This window comes from Neofelis nebulosa, chromosome 1 (genome assembly GCF_028018385.1).
Source record: "Neofelis nebulosa isolate mNeoNeb1 chromosome 1, mNeoNeb1.pri, whole genome shotgun sequence".
Lineage (NCBI taxonomy): Eukaryota > Metazoa > Chordata > Mammalia > Carnivora > Felidae > Neofelis > Neofelis nebulosa.
Window position 1 is genome coordinate 55305671 of NC_080782.1, and position 24431 is coordinate 55330101.

Genomic DNA, 24431 nt, shown 5'->3' on the forward strand with positions numbered 1-24431 from the left:
TCAACTAGCCACCTGCTCTGTTCAAACTGTGTGATCACAGACATAGCCAGAAACCCTGCTGTTCCTTCACCTCCTCCTTCTTTGCATTTCAAGAGTTTCAGGGTGCCAGCAGACAGGGACTCATTCCTCCCACCATGTGCTGAGAAGGTCACCATCCCATCCCTACCAAATGGTGAAAGTGAGGTATCTGGAGGCGGAACAGTTTTCTAAAGGTCATACTGAGGTGGGAGAGGAACCCTGGGGAACTAGGTACCCTTCCCAGCAGGCCCACCTGCCTCCACCTCAGCTGTCCCATTGATTTTCTAGTTAAGAGATCCAATCATTAGGCACAGGGAAGATAGGTTGTAGCATTTGATGATAATGGTTAGCACTGAGGGAACTATGATAAAAAAGAAAATTTTTATCAGCTAGTTGATTCAGGACTAAAAATATTTCAGAATGACCAATTAGAAAGATTTATTCTTCCCCTCCCCCTTTGAAATTGATCTCTAGCAGAAGGTGGCAGTTTAAGGCAATTCCTCAATTTAGAACATTAAATTATTTTAAATTTTTTTTTTTTGAGAGAAAGAGAGGGAGAGGGAGAGGGAGAGAGAGAGAGAGACAGAGAGAGAGAGAGAGAGAGAGAGAGGCACAGAGAGATAGAGGGAGACACAGAATCTAAAGCAGGCTCCAGACTCTAAGCTGTCAGCACAGAGCCTGATGTGGGAGTTGAACTCACAAACTGTGATATCATGACCTGAGCTGAAGTCGGGTGCTTAACCGACTGGACCACCCAGGTCCCCTCAATTTAGAAAAATTTAAATAAATAAAAACCTAAATTGAACATGGTTAGATTTCCATTTCAGAAACTGATTATCTAACAGCTTTAGAATTAAAATCCTTTTATTTAAGATGATGGGATAAAGTCTACATCCTACTCATCTATAGTTTCCTAAACTTCAGTTATTTCCTTTCCTTCCTTTTGTGATATCCAAGTATAGCTTCTGTTCACTTTTAAGTTACTTAATGTTTTTCTCGAAATTGATAAATTTTTGAAAGCATAAATACTTTTAGTATGTTTCTAATTGCATGGTAAAATTTTCTAATACACATTAAATAAAACCATAGTTATTAAAATTAAAGCCTGTTTGTTTATAGAACACCTAAGGAGGTGCCTGGGTGGCTCAGTTGATTGAGCATTTGACCTAGGCTCAGGTCATGATCTCACGGTTTGTAAGTTCAAGCTCCCCATTGGGCTGTCTGTTGTCAGCTCAGAGCCTGCTTTGGATTCTCTGTCCCCCCCCTCCCTTCCCCTCCCCTGCTTGTGCTGCCTCTCTCTCTTTCAAAAATAAATAAATTTTAAACAATAAAATAAATAAACATTAAAAAAAACACCTAAAACATCTCACGTGGAGGATGTGTACTTCCCACTTCTTAAACACTCTTTTCTCATTATCAAACTGAGACAATAGGGGTAATGATCTACAGGTGCTAAGGAAATATATTGAGGATCTGTGGAACAGGTATCGTCTCTGATGGATATTATTTATAAACACTATATGGATGTGTATGCATCTTCTTTAATCTCTTGACTTCAATACTGATTATCTTTATAGGAAGTCATCTTCTTTCACCCAAGTAGAGAGGTGGATTTAGGAAGTAAATCAGGCTGCACCTAAAGACTAAGTGCCCTTTTCCCTGTTGGTGGTCTTGAAACTAAAAAGGAAAGTCACTTGTTAGCTCATGTTTCCTTTACATATGTATTCATTTTACTAAAGATATAGACAGAGTGGCTGATTCGTAAATATGGGATCATGTAACCTTATTTACTTAAGCTTACATCTTCTTTTCCGAAAAAGAAGTGTCTATATCCTTTTTCACTTTTTAAAATTGTTTATTGATTTTTGAGAGAGAGAGAAAGAAAGAGAGGCAGAGAGAGAGGGAGACACAGCATCCAAAGCAGGCTCCTGGCTCTGAGCTGTCAGCACAGAGCCTGACATGGAGTTCAAACTCTTGAGCAGTGAGATCATGACCTGAGCCGAAGTCAGACACTTAACTGAATGAAACACCCATGTGCCCCAAGAAGTGTCTATATCCTTATTCACAGCCCTGTTTCTCTCTTGCTCATGGTACTGACACATGGTGGAGTAAGTAAGTAACATAACCCAGAGAGGTCTGGCCTTTGCCCTTGGCTTCTGGGAAGCAATCTCTAGGCTGTTGCATTGTCGTGCCTGTTAAGAATGTCTTTGTTTACCTTGGGACCTTGGGCCATACTTGTCAGTCTAACAATGTGGTTAATGGTAAAGGCTTTGGGTCACATGTTATTTCCTCTACTTCTGGAGGGTCTGAAAACTAAAGGTTAGGCACACAGGCAGTCAACCATGTCTACATGGTTGAGTTCCAATAAAAACTGTGAACATAGAGGCCTGGTGAGGTTCCCCAGTTGACTAATATTCTGTGCATATTGTCAGACATCATTGCTGGGAGAGGTAATTCTGTCTGTGACTCTACTGGGAGAGGTTAATTGGAAGTTCCACATTTGGATAGAAACTTTTGGAATCTGCACCATACATCTCTTTTCTTGGTTGACTCTAAGCTGTATCCTCTTACTATCATAAAACATAACCATGAGTATGAAAGCTTTCAATGTGTATCATGAGCCCTTCTAAGGAGCCAATGGCCTGAGGTTGAACACTATATTCCCCAACATCACAAACATACGTAATACTCAATAAATATTGATAGGTGCTGTAACATCATAATCTAAGAGCTCTTAAGTCAGATACACTGGCTCCACCATTAACCAACTATGTGATCTTGGACAAGTGATTTAACTTCTCTGAGTTTCTGTTCATTAAATCAAAGTAATACTATTTTGTACCTTGTAGGGTTGTTATGAGAAATAAGTGACAGTACTGTGGTAAGTCATATCAGAACCTGAGGCAAAAGGAAGAATCAGTAATACTGATCTGTATTTTATTTAAAATTTATATATTCTGTTTATAATGGCTATTTCATTATTATTCACTTTCAAAAAATAGTGCATTAAACTCTTATTTATCTTGATTGCTAAGTATTTGCTAGCCCTTTACATTTTGCACCCAAGGTGAGAGCTTCATTCCCCTCACTTTAGTCTTGGCCCTGGAGAGGATTAAAAATAATAATTAAAGTAAATTATATAGTTGAGGGACAGTAACATAGGTAACACTCAATAATACATAATTTTTGCTGATTATTGTTGTTGCTATCATTAACTTGGAGAAGACTGTGGAAATTCACCACTATATTAATGTGGATTAAAGGAAAAACACAACTATGGCAAGGGACTGGGTAATATTTTCAGCTTAAGAGGAAAGATCAGGCACTTATTCCCATATGCAACTGTGAAGACTGGACAGCGTGTGTGAGTGTGAGTGCATATGCACCCGTTTTCTAATTTACTATATGAGAAATGTCAGCTGAATAACTCGGAGGCTCTTTATGAATGTTAACATTTATAAAAAGATGTTGAATTTGTAAAGATTATCTTTAAACAAATAGCACATTCAACATTCAATAAATTGAAATGCTCATGAAGTATGACATTCTAGTTAAATGGATTTATCCTGAGAATTTCTTTCAGCTTTGGCTTTGCCTGTTGAATAATTGCTGTAAAACCTATTCATTGACTTTTTTTTTTTTTTTTTTTACCATAGTGATTAGAGTCGATGAAGCACAGTAACCTAATAACCTTGTGTCTTTGGTGTGGATGCTGATGGTCTTTGGTTCAAACTATGTTTATAAGTGCTAGAGACTGAGCTGTAACTTTTGAAATTGCATCCCTGACGAAAGAGAACTGTATCCCCCATGACTTGTATCTTATCTTTGGGGGAGACAAATGCAAAATAAAGTCCTACTGTAGCATAAAAAAATAAATATACGGTCTTTGTTCCAGGTTCCTGGCAAACAACTCCTAAGAGGCTTGGAATTCATTCTCTTTTGTATGCAAATGACATGACTATGTCAGGGTGGGAGACTGTCTAGAGAGCCTCAGGGATAGGGGTGATTGTCATCAGAAAAATCAACCAAATGATTAGAACTTGAGTTACAACTTTTAGTAGCCCTGTACTCCTGGAGTATCACAGGTGGCCTGTTTAATGTCATGTTTATGTAACAAAACTTCAGTAAAACCCCCTAATTGATAAAGTCTAGGGAGATTCTGGGTTGACGAAACCTTCAAGGTACTGGGCAGGTGGTATGCCTGGAAAGGAAATGGAAGCTCTGCACGCCCCTCTCCTCATACCTTGTCCTATCTGTCTCTCCATTTGGCTGTTCCTGCGTTATATAGTTTATAGTAAACCAGTAAATGTACATCAGGTGTTTTCCTGGATCCTGTGAGTCATTCTAACAACTATAGAAATTGAGGAAGGGGTCATGCCAGATTTGTCACTGGTAGGTCAGAAGCACAGGTGACCCCTGGGACTTCTGAGACTGGCATCTGAGGTGGAGGCAGTCTTGTAGGACTGAGCCCTTAACCTCCAGATATGCTTTAACTCCTGACAGTGTCGGAATTTAATACTTGGACACCAAGTTGGTGTTGGGAAATCATAGACCTACTAATACAATGTAGTTGAGACTGACCTTACTAACTTCTTCAAATAGTTTGTGTTTGTTATGGTTTTGTAGCTGTATAAACACACTGGTTATGATCAAGGCTTATCTCTGTTTGCTATTATTTCTATTAATTTCCCAAAGTGAATCAGCATTTCAGCAAAACTTTACAAGTGGAATAATCAGTTGAATTCATGTAAATAAAATAATCACATCTGTTAATGTATTAGTAACCAGTTTATTGGATATGTTTTCCATTAATTATATTAGTATCATTTATGCTGAGATAAGACATTTCTATTTCTAAAAGACCTATGCAGTCTGCTCATACATATACCCTTGAAAACTAAACTCAAGGACATGGGAAGGAGTATTGGTAAATGAAAGGGGTATATGGAGTTAGAATCAGTGTTATTCAAAATGTGATAGTTGAACCAACAGCACTGATATCACCTGTGAGCTTCATAGAACCGCAAATTCACTGGCCCCACTTCAATTTATGGAACCTAAGAGGTGGGGCCCAGGACACACTGTGTTTTAATAGCTTTCCAGGTGATTCTTATGTAAAGTCTGACAAAACTGCTCTGTATATAGTTTAGTCAAATGTAAGTTCAGGTGAGTAAGTCAGCAGTAATGAGACGCTCAGATTAAATGTGAGGGTCATCAACTTGCCCAGTTTTTGTGGGACTGCGAGGTTTTCTGGGATGCAGGACTTTCGGAGCTAACATGAGGTAAGTCCCAGGCAAACCTGGACAAGTTGGTCATTATGGTCAAATGATTCTGTACCTACTTTAGAAGCTAGAGTACCTTGCATTTCATTTTGTCTCTGTCAGATATTCTTTATTCCCTGATTTCCCTTAGGCTCTGGCCATGACCAAATTAATATGGCTATCTTGTGGGTCATAGATTTGGGGAATTCAATAAGGTAGTTAGTTAGAGTTGACATTTTGTTCTTGCGGTAACTGCTGGAGTTTGATTACACCGGAGTGTGTGATCCATAACTTGCTTGTCTGCTTAATTCTTTCTCCCTTCAGTGTTATGTGTGCAGTCGGGCTCAGCAACAGCGGTAGTTGGAAATCACTTTGAAGTTCCTGAAAGTCCCTTAAATTTGTTGATTTTATTTTATTTTTTGATGTCTTACTCTATTTGCTCTTGTCCGTGTTATTTTGAGTCCCTCCTTTTGTTTCTTGGCCGAAGAGATATCTTCGTTAATAGGATAACTTGGCACTTATGTCAATGAGGTCAAAATTTTCAGTGTTTGTTGGGCATCAATTTCCATTGTAGAGGTTTTGATAGTACTGTAAATGCTCCTGATAGTTGCTTAATAGAATTAACAGCTGCTAGTAATTATGAGTGCCGTGTTTACTTTAAGTGTGGCTTGATTTTCATGCATACCTTGAAAGTTTATTTCTAAGGATATAGAGTAGAAAAGGTTTCAAAGAAATGAGTTTCATCTTTGGTGAAGTTCAAAGAAGATACAAAACAAAACATTTAACAATTTATGTCTGTCTCTAATGAATTCTAATGGGTTGGTGGGTGTGTGTTTCTTCAAACATAATAACTCTGCACAAATTATTTGTTTTTAATGTCATAAAACCCATGTTATATTACTTGCTTTTCTTAAAGCTCTTACAATGAAGACTCAATTATGTTGCATTCACAAACAATTAGGTTTGACTATTTGGATGCAAACTATTGTTGCCAACATTTTGCAGCATTTTTTTAACCAGTAAAAACATTCTGCTTTGTCTATTAAAATGCTCATTTTGCAAATTGTTTTTCATGTGATTTAGGCTGTAGCACAAATGCTTTCTCTCTCTCTCTCTCTCTGCAGTTAATTTTCCCTTTTTATCAACACAATTTGCTGGATAAGTACTGTGAGTTATCTCTGAATTATGGGTTTTCTCTACTGAATTAACAACTCAATTTTCAGTATGAGAGAACTCTAGAACCCAGGTAAATGTAGGGGTCACTTCCCAAGACTGTAATATGCCCTATTGATGTCCCCTGAGTAACTTTAATCCCCAATGTGTACCAGTTTGTATGCTCTGATCCATGAACATTCTAGAGTACATTCTAGAGTTTGGTCTGGCCCAGAAAGGTGGGTTCTATGTTATTCTGAGTAACATTTTAAAGTCATCACTTATGATGAAAATTAGGTGCAGTCAATTAACCACCAAAACTCTCCGAAGAAAGTGGTATTTTGGTCTCCGCTATTTCAAGTATAACATAGTTTTTCTCTTAATGATGGAAAAGATGGCTTGTTTTTGGTGAGCTGAGCACCAGACAAAATACTGGTATCCTGTTGACTGCTCATCAGGAGCAAAACTACATATCCTCAAATATTAGGATCATAATCAGCATGGTTAGCTAGGCCAACAAGATAAGGGGCTTATATATTAGGACCACCTGAGGAAACAAGAGAGTCAAATCTCCCATTTCTCATCTCACTACAATTCCATGCCTACCAGCCTTGAGGGTAATGGCAGGCAGACCTGATTCCTACTTAAATTGTCACTCATTCTCTCTCCTTCCCTTTGTGTTTTCTTCATTCCTATCACTCTTACTTAATTCTCACTATCAACCTTTAAGAATTAGGCTTTAGGTCTTTGACAAATGAGTTTAAATAAGGTTTCATGACATTCCCATGGTCATTCAGAAAGTAGCAGTGCCAGAATTTGAATCTAGCTTCCTAACAATAAAGCTTTTACCCATGTCCCTGTGCCCCTGTGCTGTAACATAAAACATACCCATGAGTAGTCTGCCTTGGCAGTGTGTGAGGTAAAAAAAAAAAAAAAGCCAAAAACATAAAGTAGCCTAGCACCCTGAAAAGTACCTTCAGTGAGAATTATGTCACTAATAATCTAGTCACTGCAGTGGTTTTGCATATATCTGCCTCACCATACACCTTGATTGCTTTTCATTCTATTTCCTAAACCTGTGGGACTAGGTTTGCAATGTCATCTTTCCAATTGAGAGCAAGTTTTACAATTACCTGGCTCTGACAATGGTTTTAAAAATTGTTTGATAACTCTCCCCAAGTTGAAATTAATGACTGCTTGAAGACCTTACCCACAGTGTAATATACTATATTCCATCAGTACTTTGGAAATTGTTGGGACTAATTTACTTGTAATTTATATAAAACTGGAACAAGTTGGACTGACCAAGATCTTTCAGTTATGTCCACATTTGCCACAACTATCTTCAGGTGTCTTATTAATTTTGTAAGCACAAAACCCACTTTGAATTTTTCTCAGCCAAAGTTGAGCATGTGTGTCTATTGTTCCTTTTCTAAGGTCTGCTGTCGGAGTGAGAATCAAAATACAGATATATTAGGCTGTATTTTGTATTTGGAGGATCATAATGTAACATATGAATGCAGTGATCCATAAACTCAACATAAACTTGTAAGCCATCAATGAACTTTGAAGGTACTGCCGTAGCTACTCAAAATCTTAGGGCTACCAGCTTTTGCTTCATTTCAAAATCATTTTTTAAAAAGAAATAAAAATTTACTAACGTTTCTCTTGACACTAAATAATGATGGGATCCTACTTCATTTATATTCAGTTGGGGTAACATATTTATTCAGGTACCAGATGTAGAGTGTTAATGGATTAAAGTATATGGACAAAGTGGGCAATTGTACTGTAAATGTTACTTAAGTGAATTTGGCCTGCAAGGGTATTATTGATTTATTTTATCTAATTTAGTTTGTATTGCAATTCAGGCTCAACATTGAGGGTTGAAGTCATCTGTCTTCTATAGGTGAAATGACTTCAGGTCTCAAGGGAACTAAACTAAGTAAATAGGAAGTCTCTTCCTTTGAGGAAGCAAAGAGGATGGAAATATTTTCCAATGGGGTGAGGGTGTGTGAGGGGAAATGTTCTCCTCCCAAGGACACTAGGAAACCATATTCCACTAGGAAGAAAACATGCAACTATCACTCAGGGAAACATTTTGATTTCCTTGTCAATATTAAAACAATATCCTCTTAATAGCTGAAGAGTGGTACTTTGCTAGGCATGGAGCTTAGTGATGTTGCTTATCATCGATCACTTTGTAAATCAACAGAACAGGAAGAAAGGTGCCTTGTTAGCTGTTGTACAAGGCACACTATTTAGGGTCTCGTGTTCATTCCCTCTGTTCTCCAAGTGTCCAGGCTTATGAAGAAAAGAGTGTCCAGTGAGCATAAGAGAGCAAAATTCTCTCTTTATCTTTTCTTTTTTTTCTGAAGCTGTTATGAAATTGCATAATCCTAAATTTGTTGAATGTTTGAACACAAATGATGAACAATAGCAGTGCCATTAAACAGTTGTGAGATAATTATGTTACGTGACTGTAATCCCCCAAATTGCTGCAGCCTGAATTCATGAGGATTTTAAAGAAAAAGAAAGCAATAAGGTTTAAAAAATAGGGTTTCAGAAAGCATACAACTGATTTACATCATTAGTTTGGGTCCTCTGACACATCCCTGTGAAACAGGGGAGGATTCATATCCTCTTCAATTAAGGATAGGGAAACTGAGGCCTGGGGAAGTGTGGTGATAACTCCAAGGTTACCTGGGGCAAACAGAACCAGTTTTCAGGTGGAAAAGCAATACTGCATACTTATTAGCTGTCCCCGGCCTCTCTGCTTCTGCAATTGCAAAGAGATCTATTAACAAAACAGACAACTCCTGGGAGCCTTTGGATATGAAGTCTCTAATGACTCCATGCAAAATGTCCCAGACCTGAAACATCTGTTGTACAGATACAGTCAAGTTCCACACCAGAGTCTCAAGTTAACAACTTATTTCCTTTAATTTAATTTTATTTATTTTTTTAAAGTGCATAGCAGCTGTCTACATATTTCAGAGGACAGACCTTGTTTTAAAACCTGAGCCAGAGAACATTATAGAGAAAACTCACACAATTCTCTGTATGTGCTAATTAGAAGCTTCTTACACAAGCACATGAATTCATTTATACACTGATGAATTTTCAGTTGCCAAATAGCTCCAACAAAAAGACCAGAAAAGTAAAAATAGTCAATCTAATGAATTTAACATTTATTTTTATGCAAGCTGGGTAATTTTTAGAAATGTTTTGTTTTTTGGAGGAATGATTTGCATGTGCAATGCATTTGTTTTTTGTGACTTCTGAAATCCTGTTTTTCTGGAAAAGGAAGACAATTTTTCTTGACTGAGAGACATCCAGCCACATACCCAGAATTAAACCCAAAAGACCAGAAGTGAAAGGAAGAGAGATAATCCCTAGGTCACACATTCAGGAGACCTGAGGGAAAGAATAAAGAGCATCAAAGAAAAGACCAAGGCAACTTATGATTTCACTGCAGCATGGGGTATATTTGTCTCCAGTGCGAGCCCTGCAGCTAACGAACAACGGTCACCCCGTTCCCTTTCTGTGGCATCCCTCCAGTCTGGGACAGCACGTAAATGTCAGTCACCATTCTCCACAGAAATGCAATTTTATATGTTCTTTTAAAATGTTTCCTTTACTTTGTTTTACTTTACCCTCCTTAGACACACATAAACCAAAATACATGTTTATCCATCCTTCAAGCAAGTATTGAGGGACTACTATTGGTCTGGCATTCTTTGAGGAATAAGAGAGATCATGGTTTTAGGCATTTCACAATCATGTGGAGAAACCATATAATTAAAAAGTAAGTAATCGATAATAAAGATAATTATAAGTAGAAAGAATTGTTAGAAAGACTCTAAATATAACCTAATAAAGAATTATTGGGTGGAGCAGAGGCCCATGGGATAAAATGTTGATCATGAAGGCCTCCCCAAGGACATACATTACCTGAATGATGGAAGGAAGTAAACATGCAATGCTTTGAGGAACAGATCTTCCTGGGGAAATGAACAAATACAATAGCCTTGAGTCCAGGGTGATTATTCAAAATGGAAAAAACGTAAAGTTTAGGGCATAGTGGACTCCCTGGAGTATGGTGCAAGATGAAGTCAGGGAATTAAACAGGCTACCTCATGAAGTATCTTATTGGTCATTGAAAATAAAACACTTGTATCCTACTCTTTTTGTTAAACTTTGATACAGTTTTCTGCATGATATCTATGTGGTGAGTGTTATACCAGGCACTTTATGGACACTATTTCATGTACCTTCACCAACAACCCTGCAAGGGTGCAACAATAATCCCATTTTGTGGATAAGACAATGGAAGCTCAAAAAGGTTAAATAAATTTCCCAGGATTATTTAGCTAGTATGAAGCCAAGATTCCAAGCCAGATCTAACTCTGCAGTCTGAGCCATCGGTCTACTCTTCACCTTTGTTCGACTCTTCCTCTATTCAATTTCCCAGAAATAGAAATGTCTTTCTTACGAATATTCTTATTAATTCCTACTTATTCTCCAGGAAACAATTTTGCCTCCCTACCCCTCCCTTACTCTCTCTCTCCCCTTTTTTAAACCTCATCTTCCACCAAGTTGGATGACTGTGCCGTGAGAGACATAGCACCATTTTCCTGTATTTATCTTTCATTGTTGTTATCTTTTATTTATCTTGTTCACTGAACTGTATATTGCACAGTGAGAACCTATGTCTGTAATAGCACCCACAGTATCCCCTAGCACACTCTGTGGCAAAAAGTAAGCACTGAAATAGTGAGCATTAAAAAGAAAAGAGAATCAATGATGTTACCAGATTCTCAGGACCTTAAAGTCCTCATAATTAGACTGACCAATTCCATGGCATCAAAAGTGAAATTGGGATGCCTGGGTTTCTCATTCATTAAGCATCTGACTTCGGCTTAGGTCATGATCTCAAATTTCATGAGTTTGAGTCCCACATCAAGTGAGCACGAGCCCAGGATGAACCCTGTTTGTTTCTTTGTTTCTTTCTCTTTCTTTCTTTCTTTCTTTCTTTCTTTCTTTCTTTCTTTCTTTCTTTCTTTCTTTCTTTCTTTCTTTCTTTCTTTCTTTCTTTCTTTTTCTTTCTTTCTTTCTCTTTTTCTTTCTTTCTTTCTCTTTTTCTTTCTTTCTCTTTCTTTCTTTCTTTCTTTCTTTCTTTCTTTCTTTCTTTCTTTCTTTCCTCTTTCATCTTTCTTTTTATCTTTCTTTCTTTCTTTCTTTCTTTCTTTCTTTCTTTCTTTCTTTCTTTCTTTCTTTCTCTCTCTCCCACACACTACCCCCCCCCCCGCTCTCACTCACTTGCGCCCTCTCTCTCAAAAAAAAAAAAAATGAAATTGCGATGTAATGAAGGAGCAATGTAAACACACTGTTGTTTGTTTTTAAGTTTTATTTATTTATTTTTTATTTTTAATTAATCTCTACATTTAACGTAGGACTTGAACTCAAAACCCTGAGATCAAGAGTCACATGGTCTACCAACTAAGCCAGCCAGGCATCCCACACTGTTGGTATTTAACAATGGGCCTTTAAAACCCATAAAGTAAAACAATATAGAGTAATAAGTATGCTTTTGGACTCCTTGCCTACAATCTCTCAGCATTTTCATTACCTCCCCAAAACCACTGCACCAAATCTAGATTTATAGGAATTAAAGGAATTGATGCAGTTGTCTAAATTATGTGGATGTAAATCCTAGCCTTGCCTCATATCAGCAGTAAGCTTTAGTTTTGTCATCTCCAAAGTTGTGCCAATACTTTGTAGCATTTTATGAGAATTAGAAATAATATACATAAATCACCTAGCACATGGATGAGGATATAGCAAGAATGCATCATTATAATCCTCTTCTTAATAGTAGTGTGCTTTCATCTTCAGACACTTGCAATTATTCCCCATTGCCATCCCAAGTAATAAATTTACTTTGCATGGCCTTCATGAGTCCCACAATTGGCTCCTTCTTTTCCAGACTCAAATCTTACTACATTCCTCTGATTTCCAGTTATCCATCCAGTTAACCAAATCCCTCCTCTCCAACATGCTTAGAATCTTCAAGCCTTTGTGCCTTTTGTTATGCTGTGTTGGCAGGCTGGATTATTATTTTTTACCTGCTGAAATTTCTTTTACTATGGAAGACCATATTGAGCTGTGTATAAGAACATGGACTCCAGGGGTGCCTGGGTGGCTCAGCTGGTTAAGTGTCCAACTCTTAATTTCATCTCAGGACTCAGGTAATGATCTCATGGTCATGGGATCGAGTCCCACATCGGGCTCTGCACTGACAGTGTGGAACCTGCTTGGGATTCTCTCTCTCTGTCTCTCTCTCTCTCTCTGTCTCTCTCTCTCTCTCTCTGTCTCTCTCTCTCTCTCTCTGTCTCTCTTTCTGTTCCTCCCTTGCTTGTGCTCTTTCAAAATAAATTAATTAATTAAAACACACACACACACACACACACACACACACACACACACACAGACTGCAGATCCAATCTACCCGGTTCAAATCCTAGCCTCTTTACACACAACATCTGTGACCTTGAGTGACTTACTTAATATCTCCATGCCTCACTGTCAGTATGTATAATAATTAGGATAGGAAAATGTTAATATCTTGGGGTGACAAAGATTGAAAGAGTTCACATATGTAAAGTACCTATAACAGTGCATGACGGAAAGTGAGCACTGCATGGAATATTAGCTGTCACCATCATTGTTATCGTCACCTTTTTCCGGTATTTTTCTATATAAAAAATGCAAGTAACCCTGTTACTTATCAGAGTATCTGCTCTTTCTTTAGTGTTCTGACAACATTTCTATTGTATCTTTATTATAGAACTTAAAAAGTTATGTTATTAAAGTATATGGCTTGAAAGCTTGCCACGTCCATAAAATTCTCTGTTTCTTTAAGGCAGAAGTCATAATACCCTCTTCCTCATCTCTTTTATCATCGTAGGGCCTTAGAACAGTTTTCTCAGATACTGTATACCAGCTACGTGTGAAATGAATAAGAATGCATATGTCTAATTCATGTATTGTTTACTTATTCATTGTTTTTCTTCTTGCATGAGAACAAGTGCATTGACCTTGTCTGTGACTGCTGTGTCCCAGAGCTTAAAACAGTGCCTGGTACAAAATAGGCACTCAAGAAATATTTGTTGAATGAAAAATGAAATGAATTAATGGATCAATCAGTAAATCAAGATAACCATATTTGAGGTTTCTTAAAAACTCTGTCTGTAGTGAATTAGAAAGCATGTGCTTTAGCCCCTACGTTCTCTGTGTATTTCCACACACAAATATGCTATGTGTATACAGATTGCAAAATTGGAATCATTTGCAGAATTGGGATGTAAATTGGACATGTGGGCAAGTGCTTGACTAGGTGGCAGGGATATATTTGAACAAAAATATCTTGCCTAGAGAAAAGCAGGTGGAATTTGCCTTTTCAAGAATTTTGTGCCAAGCCAGATAATTTACTTCTCACCTGGGAACAATTTCCTTCCCGCAGTCATAATGTGAGTTTCACCACAGCTGTGGAGCTAAAGTCAAAGTCAAAGTAGAGATTGCTGCGTCACTTGCTGGGAAATGACTTTTTAGTTTGGGTCCGTGTCCTTGTCTGGCAGCTTTCTTATTTGTGTTTAAAAACATGGAGTGCAGAGAGGTGCACATCTGTTTCTGAATGTGTAAGTAGAATATGGAAGGAATTTTTTTTGTGGCTTTAAATTTCTGGACTCTTTAGCTGTCCCAGTACATGTATTCTGACTTCTGTTTTTCCAGCCAAGAAGCAGCAGCTGCATCTGGGTGTGGGAATTACACATTTGAGTTAACAGTATTTAACAGAAGCATACATTTCTTTTTTATCTCCTGTATCCACAATTCTTAGACAACCAGACTTATCAATATGATGCTGGTATCTTCCATCACCTCTGTTCCCTCTCTTCTATAAAATTTTCCATTCTTAGCAACATATAGTCAGACCAGAGAATAAATGAATTACTCTCTGTACTGCCTCCCATATTGCTTTTTTTCTCCCTTCTGATATAGGACATTTCATACGAAAAACAGAATTTTGTGAGTTGGAATCTTAGTGACAAAGATCCGGACAAGGCTAGACTAGGGGTAGAAGGAGGAATATGTACTTTATTTTATGCCTGGGTCATGAAAAGAGTCACTAAAGTTCTCCAGTGCTGAGTCAGAGACCTTAATTACAGCCTCCAATTTCCAAAGGCAGTGGAAACAGTGGAATGACACATGGTTACATTATGCCAGCTGCAAATGCTAAAATATGATAGAAAAGAGGAGAAAAATGTTTTCTAACATTGCCTGTGAGTAGGTAAAGAAGGCCTTCAAAGTTTGACTGGATACATATCCTTCTCTTGGACACTCTTGTCTAAGGCCTGACATGCTACATTCAATATACAGAGATGTTCTCCTCTGTTTATTCAAGACATTTCAGGGGCATCTGGGTGGCTCAGTCAGTTAAGTGTCTGACTCGTGGTTTCAGCGCAGGTCACAATCTCACAGTTTTCATACCCCACGTTGGGCTCCATGCTGACAGTGTAGGGTCTGCATGGGATTCTCTGTCTTTCTCTCTCTTTGCCCCTCCTACACTCAAGCTCTCTCTGTCTCTCTCAAAATAAATAAATAAACCTTAAAAAAAGACATTTCAGTCTTGGGAGTCTTCTTCTGATAATAAACTCACATGTATAATACCAGATGATATTGTCTATTAACTCCTTTATAGAAATTGGTTGACCTATGTCCAGGATAGTCTCAAGGGACCATCAAATAGGTATTTGCAGTTACAGGAGCTCCAAGAACAAGAAAGCAAGTTGTAGAGGTTCAAAAAAATAAATTTTACATGCCCAAAGTGAAGAACAGGAGTCCTGAAGTCAAAGATCCACTTTTAGACTCTAAGAGTGTCTGTATCACACTGGCCTCAGGTCACTCAAGTGTAAAAGAAAGTGACAAAAGACAAGCTATTATGCAGTATTTGAGGTCTGCCTGTCCTCACCTGACTCTTCAGAAGGAAAAACAAATGGGAGCAGTTCAGAAACTGTTTTACTGTACAGATTCTGAATAGTGAGCATCACAGAAAGAAAACAAACCAAAACAACACTACCAATCATAATCTAAAGCAAGAGTTACCAGTGCTTCTATTTTATAAATAAAGTTTTATTGGAACACACCCACACCTATTAATGTAAGTATGGCCTTTGTTTCTTTCCTCCAATAATGGCAGAATTGAACAACTGTAACAGAGATCTGGCTCACAAGTCTGAAATATTTACCATCTGGCTCTTCAAAAACTGAAAAAACAAAACAGGGGTGCCTGGGTGGTTCGGTCGGTTGAGCATTTGACTTTGGCTCAGATTGTGATCTCATGGTCTGTGAGTTTGAGCCCCGCATCAGGCTTTGTGCTGACAGTTCAGAGCCTGGAACCTGCTTTGGATTCTGTGTCTCGCTCTTTTTCTGCCCCTCGCCCATTCACTCTCTGTCTCTGTCTCTCAAAAATGAATAAACGTTAAAAAAAAAAAAAAGAAAGAAATGTATCCCTTGCTCTAAAAAAACAAAAACAAAAACAAAAACATCCAGAGTAGTTATGTTGCCTTACACAATAGATTGGGATCAGCAAATGGGAACCCATAAAACCCTCCTAGGAATTGTTTTTTGACCAGAGGACATTGGAAAATGCAAAAATGCATTTTTGGCGCTCCTCATTGATAATAACTCTGAAGTCATATACAGTTTCTAGTTTCATTTTCTTACATTAATCACTGAATTAAATATTGGTTAACTCTCCCAAACTCAATTAGTACTTAATGAGACATCTATATTTTTTATTTCCATCAATCCCTGTCTGAAGATACTTGCTATTTGTCCTTTCCCCATTTCCTTAAAAAATCTTTGAGCTGCTATAAACCTTATATTCCAAAATATGTGATATTCTTCTTTGTGTGCAGAGGGGCCAACTATTATATATCTCTTGAAAGTTGATACCTGAGTCAAAACTCTTCACCAGAATATAAAGTAAGTCTAGAAGAATCACTTCCATTGGCTGTAAGCAGAAGACCTGTTGCGAGCATGACACTAATATACTTTTATAGGGTCAGTGTGTAGGTATGATGGAAGAAAAGAGATAATTTATGTATTCAGAAGTACAGTACTATTATAATAAATATATGATGTATAGGATACTATTAATACCCAGGATTTTTGGAGGAAAGCAGATTTTGAGAAGTTTTGATGAAATTTATTGATGGGACCACAGATTTCAAGGGTTTTTAAATGCCTTTATATGCTGGGGTGGGACAATTTGAGTATGTTCTATACACCAAGTGGGCAACATGTGAGTTCAGCCTTCTGTGGGTTGCCTGTGTTAAAGGAGGATAAGGTCTATATAGCAAGGTTGTTAGGAAAGCACCTCAGATTATGTATGTGAAAGCAGTAAGTAAACTCTAATTTTTCCTAACAGCATCTGTTATTATCATCACTACATTTACTATGTTGCCATGGCTAACAGAAGGTTCCCAGTATAACCTTGAACTAACTTGAAGTGATTGGGTTTTATTTCAATCATTTCCTCATACAAAAGACCATTGATTGTGTTCTGATCAAAAGTTTTGTAACCCATAGAGCTAGGACTTGAAAATCACGTGCTTTAGGCAAATGAAAAGAAAAGGACAGCATTTCCCATTTCTGACATGAGTTCACATTGTCTTTTGAAAATTTAAGCCTCAGGATACATCATATGCTTTCTTCTTTGCACCTGGTCATACACCTTTTAGTAAATGCTTGCTGTTAAAATGATAAATGGACGCTATTAAAACACTTTAATGCATAGTGCACCAAAAGTGCCTACTTAAAGGCTAGTTTCCCTTCAGAATTTTGAAGAAGATGCCTTCTCAGCTTTTCTTTCTTGGCACAATTCTTAAGAGAATGGGAATTTGTATATGCCTATATTCCTCTAAACGTCGACCAAAGATAGTTATATTCCTGTAAAAACTTCAGGTTGCTTTAATTAGATATTCTTAGTAAAGAGCTTACTTCTTCCTTGTTTTCCTCCATTCTCAAAAGGTTGTGAGTTTGGCAGAAGGTGAAGTGGCATAGTTTGTATTTCAAGCTTCCTAGTTTGACTTTTCCTGCCCAGTGTTTTCAAAGATGAGAATCTATAGTGCATGTGATTTCTGGGTGAAAAATGTGTTATTTCACACATTATTAACCCCACACATTTCTAAAACTTTATGTTAGAAACAAAAAACAGATTTGTGGGAAACCCAATAAACAACAACAAAATCCAATGAACAACAACAAAATTAATTCAAAATTTCCTTGTTTTAAAATACACACAAGCCCAACTCTCCAAAATTATATGAGGATAATGGTAAAGACCTACAGATCTGCTTGTTTGTTCTTGAAATTATCCCTTGATACTGTATATCCTTAAATACATTTATAATATCAGGTTATAAGGCATTCAATATAATTTTGGAATTTTACAAATTTTGAAATTTTACTAATTTTTCTTGGAAGGCACAGCCATGTTCCCTTAAATAACATAATTTTATCAGTGTTAAATACAATTATGGAAACTATAGATGTAGAGAACATCATTATAGGCTGAGTTACTACATAAAACTTATAACCAAATGCTCACTTGAGACATACTAGTTAATAGTCTTAATTTGGCATTTAAAAGCTGGTGTTTGTGTCTAACATCTGTGTCTTACTTGAAGCTATTCCAGAATGTATGTACATTTCTCAGATTATAGTGAACTAATACTAAGATAAACTGAGTCTGAAGTGAGAATTCATGTAAAGCACAGCTTTATTCATGGAAGAAAAGTTTCTATTCCATTTTTTTCTCATTTTGCTGAAGAAAATATGTGGAGCATCCCTTAAAAAAAGGGCAACAATTAGTCTTCCTCACCAAAAGCATGAACTTCATATTGTTTTTGCTTTCTTTTCAAATTTATGCTTCCCAACTTCAATTTTAATATGCTAGAACAAAAGAGCTAAATTTTCTACTTTTAACAAGTCCTTCCTATATGCCTGAATAGCAGTGGGCTAGCAATAACTTCTTACCTTTCTGACAAGTCCCACTGCCAAGGGTAGGCTATTTAGAAATTGGTACAAAGTGAAAATAAATACCTGGTTTCCCACAGGCAGTCTTCTGAAATGCCGTCTATCATTTGTAATTTCTGTGACGTTATTTGGTAGTTATGATTTATCACCTTGCCACCGTATGAGTCAGCCGTGAAATCTCCATGACTCAATGGCACGTAACAAAAGCAATCAGGAAAGTGACATTTGAATGAAGGTTTGGTGGATGGGTTTGAACAAGATTTCATTAACTTAAAGAACTAAGGCAGAGGAACTCTCCCAACTTTATGAAATCTTACAAAGTCAGCATTTCAGTTCTTTTTCTTCATTGGCTAATACCTGCAAACTGGGGGGGGGGGATTACCATTCACTGGAGACAAACAAAAAATATGAATTTATGGAGGATGACAGTAAGTTTATTCTTATTTTGATTTAATCTTGCTTTTTTCCATTGTGTTCAGAATGGCCTTTTAATCTTGCAGATAAATTTCCTACTGCTTTTAAATTTTCTTGCTACCCACATGTTTTTGCCTAGGCAGTAAAATTTTTTAATGTTCATTTATTTACTTTTGAAAAAGAGAATGTGCATGTGTGTGTGCACACATGTGCAAGTGAGTGGGGGAAAGCAGGGAGAGAGAGGAGAGAGAAAATCCTAAGCAGACTCCATGCTCAGCACAGAGCCTGATGTGGGGCTCGATCTCATGAACCACAAGATCATGACCTGAGCCAAAATCCAGAGTTGGACACTTAACCAACTGAATCATCCAGGTGTCCCATTTAGGTGGTAAATTAATAGCAAGAATGTATTGGTTTCATAAATATTTATTGAGCCTAGATTCTGTGTCAAGCATTGTGTTAGACAATGGGATTAAAACAATAAGCAAGGCAGACATGAGCCTCCCTCTCAAGGACATTTCAGTGTGGTGAAATTAGTCATACTTACTTTTCTAGGCTATTTGACGTTCATCTTGAGTGGGTAATGCTCATTTTCAAGCATTAAAGAATATTTCTTATATAAAAACTTGACTTTGCAATACTTTAATATTTATTTTAAGCTACAGTTATCTTCATGTAGAAAAGTGGAACAAATATTTGACCTGTTGGCAGCAATATGATTGGGTACCTGCCCCTCAGCCCCATGGACTCCCTTGTTTGATGGTTTAAGCTTATAATGGATGCCGCCTCTTTGATTTGCAAGTAATATTTAACATGCTTTGAGCTAAGGAGAGAAATAATGGGTAGAGTTCTCAAAAAATTTGACTGCTGGAGCTTAGATCATAGGTTGTAAGTATCATCCCAACAGCATTAGCTACAGATTGTGTTATGCTTGTCATTGTATCCAAGGGACATTGGAAAGAAAAGAGTTCTTACGTAAAAGCCACCGTCATTATTGGAAATGTGACTTAAGTACAAATTCCAAAGGAAGATGAACTGTCTGCAAATAAGAACTGAGGTTTTCACTTTGATAGTAACAATACCTGGGATAATGTCTGCAACAGAAGGGCAATAGTAATATTGTCTGTCGTTTATTGAAAGCATGCTGGGTGTCATGTATTATGCTAAGTGTTGAGTGAGAAGTACTGATCAGTGGACTTTTATAGTACAGAAAGAGTAGGGACATATAATGATTAACTATTGAACCTACAGAAATTAGTATAATAGTTTTGGAAGAAACTGTCCTAGCCTTCCAGTCCTTTGGAGGGGAAGATGCCAAACGTGAAGAGAATAGAGTCAGTACTTGGGAATGGTTTGCTTCCTTTCAAAATAAGAATAAGTGCAGCCAAGAACTCACAGGAAATTTGATTAAGAAGAACTAGGCACTACTAGTATGCTAGATGAAGCATACTCCATTCTTGGTCGGCCTGAGAACAGGACATCACCTTATGGAAATGACATCATAATAAGGAAAACACAAACTGAGTAAACAGTAATTTTGGGTGTAGATACATTTTGCTCCACCTTTTGGGAAAGTTCTGAAGAACTTAGAATGCAGGTTAAGACAGAGGTCATGAAGAGAAAATAATACTTAGGTATGCACATGGTAACTTGAGCCTAAACACTAGAGGAATACTCCTGGTACTGATCAATTGCTGTTTTTCTCAGTACTCTAAGTCAGTATGAGGCATGAATCATGCTACTATTTTTCTAAGTTGCCTCACTTTGTCCACTCCTGGCTTGGGACTTCAGGAGAGAAACCTTAGGAAACAGAAACCCAAGATTGGGAAAAGTTTGATGTGTTTGTTTTGTGTGTGTGTGTGTGTGTCTTGCAATGATGTTTCAAGCAATCTAAGTCTCTTGAACCATTCTCCCTGGCATCATTTCAAAGGGTTGGACCTATACATATAATGCACTGTGATTAAGGAACCCACACCAAGGACTTCATACAGATGAGTTTTGTTTATTTCTAAAATCAATCATATGATGTATGAATTATTATTCTCATTTTACTAATGGGTAAACTAAGGTTTACTGAAGTTAGGTGATTTGTTCAGGGTCATAATAACTGGTTTGGTAGTACTAACTTCATATACTTAAGACCTGATTTTGAAGTGAACCATGGGGGCATCTGGATGGCTCAGTGATTGAGCTTCTGACTCTTGATTTTGGTTTAGGTCAAGATCCCAGGGTCATGGAATCGAGCACCACATTGGACTCCACTGAGCCTGCTTAAGATTCTCCCTTTCTCTCTCCCCCTACCCCGCCCCTCTCCTCTACTTGCATGCTCTCTCTTTTTTTCTCTGTCTCTAAAATAAAAAATATTAAAAAATTAAAAAAAAATAAAGTGAACAATGAACAAATGGCCAGAAATAAGCAAAGCTCTTAAGAGATTGCTCCTGGTTTCCAAAGGAGTGAAATTAACTTTTATCATAAGTAGCAAAGGGGTAGGAGAGAAGATTAAGGAAGGCTATTGGGTGATTTTGGTTGGATAGAAATTTTAACATTAAAGATAAAGTGAAGACTTAGACAAATAGAGGGAAAAATTCTTGGCCACATTAGAGGAACAGATCTGTCAGGGCAAATAGGGATCTATTTTCTTGTTGATTTGTTTTTTGCTCCCAGACAAATGGAGAATACAAAGAGACCATACCCATAAAATTTTACATGTCAGCCATGATCTCATCCAATGCCACAGCCCCCTCACTGTTAAAGATGTCCTGCTAATGTAAATGTAAATCAGACTGAAGAATTGGTTCCACAAATCAAGCTCCTGATGAATTAACCCCTTTTCCTTTCTACAGTACATTGTGCTCAAGCCCAAGGGTTCATTAACTGAACACATAAATGGAGTTTCACAACCTTCAAAAGCTGCTCTGCATGACGTGCCCAGATGCTCACAGTGTTAGTCCCCTGTGCCCACATGGGAAATCCTCCTGGCATTTAAGATCATCATCTCCCTCAAGCCTTCCTGTCAGAAAGAGAACAGCCCTAAGTGAAATGCTGCAGATCAGTGAGTTGGTAAACCAGCTACGGAAACAGTATGTTACAGCCCATCAGACCTCTGAAAATATCCCACTTTGAAGATGTAAGAACGAGAGAGACACAGCTGAATTAGGACCTAGAGAAGCAACTGGTATGTGGGCAAGTTCAGATTACCTTTTTAAATGACAAGAATTTTTCACTTTGACCTCAGCAACCACTTTCAAACTGTTTTGGCAGAAAGGCTATAAATTATGGTAGTAAAATAGAATATAGCCAACAACTACTCAGTACTTAAGTGCCTGGCACTGAGCTAAGTGTATGCCATGCATGGTATCATTTAATCCCTTAAAATCACCCTAACGGGTTGGTATTATTTTTATCTCACTTTATAGGAGAGGAAAGAGGCATAACTCTCTGCCCAAGGTGATAGAACTAGTTTTATAATCAGTTTCATATGCAGATTCATATGGCCTTTGTTCTTCAGACACTAGACCACACTGCTTCAAAATGAAGGCCAGAAGCCAACACAGAGGAAACGGGTCTAGGGAGCAACACTTCAGAGTACCTACTGTATGCTGGATACTCTATCAAGAAAGATAGTCATAATGCTAGGAGCATTCTGCATGTCTCTGTGGCCTGAGAACATGGCTCACAGTGGGATTCAGTTTATGAGAGTGTCTGATGCACTTCTCTCAGGTAAGCTAGAACTCTGGGAGATAGGCTCTGATTCTGATTGTTTAACAGTACTAAATTTATCCAGGGACAAAGCATTAATCAGGGAGATGGAATGGGAAATGTTCTGTATGAGAAATGATAGCTGCTGCTTGAAGGAAGAAAAGAGAGGGCTTGTGCATAATCTACCAGTGTTTTCGAATGCACCACTGGGCTAAAAGGACACAGGGAATAGATTTGATAGAGAAAGCATCTTAGAATTTGGAAACCACTAAACAATCGTAGAGTATAGGGGCGTGGGCTGGTAGGCTTGCTAGGAGCAATCAATGCACTGGAATATTTATGTTATTTAATAGGAGACTGTTATTCTTTAACTTTTTATAAAAGAACTGCAATTGACCTTTGTGAATTTGGATGACAGTAAAACTGGTGCAAACTGATGGTTGGCCTTATCAAGTTTAAATATTTGAAAAGGTATAATTCATGTAAATGTTTAGCCTTTTTTTTCACTGTGCAAGGGCAAAACCTGCCTAGGCTGGTATTTACTTTTCTAATTAGAAAAGCTTGAGTGATGTGAACAATTAAGATAATACAATACCTTTACAAGATAATTAATCTTTTCTTTGTGATTCATCCTACCACATCCCAAACTGATAATGTTATTTACTTCCCAGTTAAGGGTATGTTAGGATGTAATTGGAGCCATTTGCTTTGACTATCAGAGGAGAAAAGATCATGCAATTTGCATCTCATATATTTAGAAATTAAAACTGAAGGACTGACCACTTGACACCGCAGAAGTTCCTGAAATGAAGCCTGCTGAGCTCAATTTGTTGTGGCGGCTAAATGAATCCTCTCTCCAATTTGAATGCATGATGAAATTCCTATTAGAACATTGCACTGTAATAATTGACAACATAATGAAACTGCCAAAGACAAAATGCAAGTACTTCTCTCCTGCCCCTTCAGAACTGCACTCTGTCCTTAGAAGTAAGTGCCTGTGCCAGAAAAGTAACATTCCCCTTTTTTCTGCCTCCCCTTGGTCCATCAGGAATATTCTTTGGGACGTCCCTTCTTTAGAATCAGACAGTAAGAGTTAGCAGTCAACAGTAGGTTGAGGAATTTGGGATACTGTATAGATTTAACTAGCAATGATATTTGAAAACAACTATTACCTTCTATCGCTATTGTTTTTATTTTAAATAAACGTATTCTTAGCACTAAAAAATGAGAAGGATATTATCCCAGCTTAACCATTTTATAGGATAATTTATCTTCATTAACCAAACAAACTGTAATTTTTTTGTTTTGTTTTGTTTGTTTGTTTTTGTTTTCTGGATTTGCCTCTGATCTTTGGAAACTTGATAAGGCATCAGGACTGATCTTTGGAAATCACCAATCCACACATTGGCTTTTTTTTTTTTTTAATTAACCACTCAATCCACTATAATTTGGCCTCTGATCCATTCAGGATGCATAACCAGTAACATCTTCAGTTACTGGCTCAATGGTCACTTGTCTCCATTATGTAACTGGGGTTTTCCTCAGCATCTGATACAAGTGATCACACTTTCATCTTGGAAACATTCCTTTCCTCAGGTTCAAATACTCCAAATACTCCTTGGAGTTTCCCCTGTAGAGTTATATTTTTTTTTCTCATTCCCTTCCACAGTTTCTTCTTCCTTAATAATTGAAAGGCTGTTATTCTTCAGGGTTCTGTCATAATTCTCTTTCCTTTCTTTCTCTGTATACTCACCCTGAATAATCATCTTGTTTATTCACATGGCT